At 52.1% G+C, this 5,000-nt stretch overlaps 1 non-coding gene across 1 annotated transcript in view; it reads left to right on the top strand.

Annotated features, from left to right (window-relative positions):
- The first annotated feature begins 3,273 nt into the window (after positions 1–3,273).
- LOC126443512 (small subunit ribosomal RNA) overlaps positions 3,274–5,000 on the top strand; it is a 1,909-nt gene continuing 182 nt past the window's right edge. The window contains exon 1 of the ribosomal RNA XR_007581975.1: positions 3,274–5,000. This exon is cut by the window's right edge and continues 182 nt beyond it. This is a non-coding gene — a ribosomal RNA (small subunit ribosomal RNA).

Genomic DNA, 5,000 nt, shown 5'->3' with positions numbered 1-5,000 from the left:
CTACGTTGTGCCTTAACCTAACCTACGTTGTGCCTTAACCTAACCTACGTTGTGCCTTAACCTAACCTACGTTGTGCCTTAACCTAACCTACGTTGTGCCTTAACCTAACCTATGTTGTGCCTTAACCTAACCTATGTTGTGCCTTAACCTAACCTATGTTGTGCCTTAACCTAACCTATGTTGTGCCTTAACCTAACCTATGTTGTGCCTTAACCTAACCTATGTTGTGCCTTAACCTAACCTATGTTGTGCCTTAACCTAACCTATGTTGTGCCTTAACCTAACCTATGTTGTGCCTTAACCTAACCTATGTTGTGCCTTAACCTAACCTATGTTGTGCCTTAACCTAACCTATGTTGTGCCTTAACCTAACCTATGTTGTGCCTTAACCTAACCTATGTTGTGCCTTAACCTAACCTACGTTGTGCCTTAACCTAACCTACGTTGTGCCTTAACCTAACCTACGTTGTGCCTTAACCTAACCTACGTTGTGCCTTAACCTAACCTACGTTGTGCCTTAACCTAACCTACGTTGTGCCTTAACCTAACCTACGTTGTGCCTTAACCTAACCTACGTTGTGCCTTAACCTAACCTACGTTGTGCCTTAACCTAACCTACGTTGTGCCTTAACCTAACCTATGTTGTGCCTTAACCTAACCTATGTTGTGCCTTAACCTAACCTATGTTGTGCCTTAACCTAACCTATGTTGTGCCTTAACCTAACCTATGTTGTGCCTTAACCTAACCTATGTTGTGCCTTAACCTAACCTATGTTGTGCCTTAACCTAACCTATGTTGTGCCTTAACCTAACCTATGTTGTGCCTTAACCTAACCTATGTTGTGCCTTAACCTAACCTATGTTGTGCCTTAACCTAACCTATGTTGTGCCTTAACCTAACCTACGTTGTGCCTTAACCTAACCTACGTTGTGCCTTAACCTAACCCATATTGTACCTTAACCTAACCCATATTGTACCTTAACCTAACCCATATTGTACCTTAACCTAACCCATATTGTACCTTAACGTAACCTAATTTGTGCCTTAACGTAACCTAATTTGTGCCTTAACGTAACCTAATTTGTGCCTTAACGTAACCTAATTTGTGCCTTAACGTAACCTAATTTGTGCCTTAACGTAACCTAATTTGTGCCTTAACGTAACCTAATTTGTGCCTTAACGTAACCTAATTTGTGCCTTAACGTAACCTAATTTGTGCCTTAACGTAACCTAATTTGTGCCTTAACGTAACCTAATTTGTGCCTTAACGTAACCTAATTTGTGCCTTAACGTAACCTAATTTGTGCCTTAACGTAACCCATGTTGTGCCTTAACGTAACCCATGTTGTGCCTTAACGTAACCCAATTTGTGCCTTAACGTAACCCATGTTGTGCCTTAACCTAACCTATATTGTGCCTCAACCTAACCTATATTGCGCCTTAACCTGACGCACGTTGTCGCTGAACCTGCTCTGTAATTGTTATGCAACTCGTTAAATTAGTGTAGTGTTGCCTAACCGCAACCCTCGCAATATAGTTCGCTATTCGCACTGCCCGGTCCCCTGTGTATCGCGTCATGTTAAACACCTTGCAGGTGTTGCTGACTTTCCACATGCTCCTGCTATACACTGTAATGTGGATAGCAGCAGGACGTACATGCCCCCCCCCCTTCCCCCCTGCCTTCGCAAGCTGGTCGTTGAGAAGTTTGCATGTTCAATGCCCTTCGCATGCCGACGTACTCAGCCTACGTTGTGGTACGGCCTGTCACCTGTCCGCCGATGTACGCAAAACCCACAAACTGTACTGCACATTGGTCCGTATGTACTGAATGATACATCGTGGCACATGTGTGACCGTACGACGACTGCGCCTAGCAACGGCAGACCATACAGTCCAAATATTGTGCACGCAGCTACGTGTCGTCTCCCTATAAGAGCTGGATTGCAGTGTGGTACGCCATTCAGACGTGTGGGAGGAACGGACGCCCTGGATGGCGATCAGCATGAGCAGTCTGTTGATGTAGTGGAGCGTGTATTCGGACGTAGTCGTCTCTTCTCACACACCGTGATAGCATGTTGCACCGCGTTCCACATCTGCGACATCCTGCAGAGGCCGGCTGACAGTCGTTCGCGCAATGGACACCGCATACGTACGGGGGCTACCTTCCACGTGTTCTCGAGGCGTGCACATGTTGTTGCGTCTATGTGGGCAGACGTAGTGTGTTGTGACACCTGACACAGGCATGCAATACTCGTTGCAAATGGCGATGGACGTCTACGTTTGCTGGTGACGTTACGCAAATGAACAACAGGTAACCCGTTGTGGTGCGGTTGTTCTCGCTAGAGGTGAATCAGTGTTGGCGACGATCGGTCGAGCTATTAACCGGTTGTTTCAGGGATACCCACCATGCCCACGAACGTGAAAGGGGACCCACCATGCCCACGAACGCGAAAGGGGATCTGGGTGTGAGGCGATACGCGGCGGTGGCTGGGTGGGACCGTCCCCGGCCGGTGAGGGGGGGCCGCCCGGCGTGCTGGCAGCGCGGTGCGTGGGCGCACGCGCTACAGCCGGCTGGTGGGGGCGGCCAGTGGCAGGCGCGCCGGCCGACGGACGCGGCAGGCGGCGCAGCTGCGCGCCGGCGCCCCCTGCTCGCGGCGCCTTGCGGCCAAAGTAGGTCCTCGCGGGCCCGGTGCGAAGCGCGGTGGCCATCTGCAGTGTGCTGGTCCGATTGAGGACTGTGTGCGCTGAGGATGCGCCGCCGCCCGGCGCTCGGCGCCGCGACGCCGTCTGCTGCTCGGTCGCCCCAGCGGTTCTCGCAGGTGGTTTGTATCGCAGCTGTGCGGACGTGTTGGCGCGTGCGCTGTGCTGGGAGAGTTCGCTTCGGCACCCAAGTGGGGCTTTTGTCCTTCTGTGGCGCTGGCGTTGGAGCTGCCGGTCACCGTAGGTGGCGCGTGTTGTCTCCCGCCGGCAATGCCACGACAGCACGCTCCCGGGCCTCTGTCGGCAGCGGCAAGCTCAGTTGGGAGCACGGGTGGTCGCACCTAAAGCGTCTACTCGCCTAACTCCGGGCGATTGCGCCTCTCTCGAACCCGACCAAGTACTTAGGACGGCGCTGCGCGCCGCCGGGACCTGAGAGGGTTTCGAGGTGTGTTGTGCAGGGGAGCTCAGCCTCCTCCTGTTTGCAGAATAATTGAGCGGACGCTTGCGTGTTCGCGCGGGCCCCCGGGACACACTCCCGGGCGGCCGGCTGCTCAGCTCTAGTTGACGCAGCTCCCTGGTTGATCCTGCCAGTAGTCATATGCTTGTCTCAAAGATTAAGCCATGCATGTCTCAGTACAAGCCGCATTAAGGTGAAACCGCGAATGGCTCATTAAATCAGTTATGGTTCCTTAGATCGTACCCACGTTACTTGGATAACTGTGGTAATTCTAGAGCTAATACATGCAAACAGAGTCCCGACCAGAGATGGAAGGGACGCTTTTATTAGATCAAAACCAATCGGTCGGCTCGTCCGGTCCGTTTGCCTTGGTGACTCTGAATAACTTTGGGCTGATCGCACGGTCCTCGTACCGGCGACGCATCTTTCAAATGTCTGCCTTATCAACTGTCGATGGTAGGTTCTGCGCCTACCATGGTTGTAACGGGTAACGGGGAATCAGGGTTCGATTCCGGAGAGGGAGCCTGAGAAACGGCTACCACATCCAAGGAAGGCAGCAGGCGCGCAAATTACCCACTCCTGGCACGGGGAGGTAGTGACGAAAAATAACGATACGGGACTCATCCGAGGCCCCGTAATCGGAATGAGTACACTTTAAATCCTTTAACGAGTATCTATTGGAGGGCAAGTCTGGTGCCAGCAGCCGCGGTAATTCCAGCTCCAATAGCGTATATTAAAGTTGTTGCGGTTAAAAAGCTCGTAGTTGGATTTGTGTCCCACGCTGTTGGTTCACCGCCCGTCGGTGTTTAACTGGCATGTATCGTGGGACGTCCTGCCGGTGGGGCGAGCCGAAGGCGTGCGACCGCCTCGTGCGTGCTCGTGCGTCCCGAGGCGGACCCCGTTGAAATCCTACCAGGGTGCTCTTTATTGAGTGTCTCGGTGGGCCGGCACGTTTACTTTGAACAAATTAGAGTGCTTAAAGCAGGCAAGCCCGCCTGAATACTGTGTGCATGGAATAATGGAATAGGACCTCGGTTCTATTTTGTTGGTTTTCGGAACCCGAGGTAATGATTAATAGGGACAGGCGGGGGCATTCGTATTGCGACGTTAGAGGTGAAATTCTTGGATCGTCGCAAGACGAACAGAAGCGAAAGCATTTGCCAAGTATGTTTTCATTAATCAAGAACGAAAGTTAGAGGTTCGAAGGCGATCAGATACCGCCCTAGTTCTAACCATAAACGATGCCAGCCAGCGATCCGCCGCAGTTCCTCCGATGACTCGGCGGGCAGCCTCCGGGAAACCAAAGCTTTTGGGTTCCGGGGGAAGTATGGTTGCAAAGCTGAAACTTAAAGGAATTGACGGAAGGGCACCACCAGGAGTGGAGCCTGCGGCTTAATTTGACTCAACACGGGAAACCTCACCAGGCCCGGACACCGGAAGGATTGACAGATTGATAGCTCTTTCTTGATTCGGTGGGTGGTGGTGCATGGCCGTTCTTAGTTGGTGGAGCGATTTGTCTGGTTAATTCCGATAACGAACGAGACTCTAGCCTGCTAACTAGTCGCGTGACATCCTTCGTGCTGTCAGCGATTACTTTTCTTCTTAGAGGGACAGGCGGCTTCTAGCCGCACGAGATTGAGCAATAACAGGTCTGTGATGCCCTTAGATGTTCTGGGCCGCACGCGCGCTACACTGAAGGAATCAGCGTGTCTTCCTAGGCCGAAAGGTCGGGGTAACCCGCTGAACCTCCTTCGTGCTAGGGATTGGGGCTTGCAATTGTTCCCCATGAACGAGGAATTCCCAGTAAGCGCGAGTCATAAGCTCGCGTTGATTACGTCCCT

Source organism: Schistocerca serialis, unplaced genomic scaffold, assembly GCF_023864345.2.
Source record: "Schistocerca serialis cubense isolate TAMUIC-IGC-003099 unplaced genomic scaffold, iqSchSeri2.2 HiC_scaffold_155, whole genome shotgun sequence".
NCBI classification, from domain to species: Eukaryota; Metazoa; Arthropoda; class Insecta; order Orthoptera; family Acrididae; genus Schistocerca; species Schistocerca serialis.
This window is presented reverse-complemented; position numbering and strand designations above follow the sequence as displayed.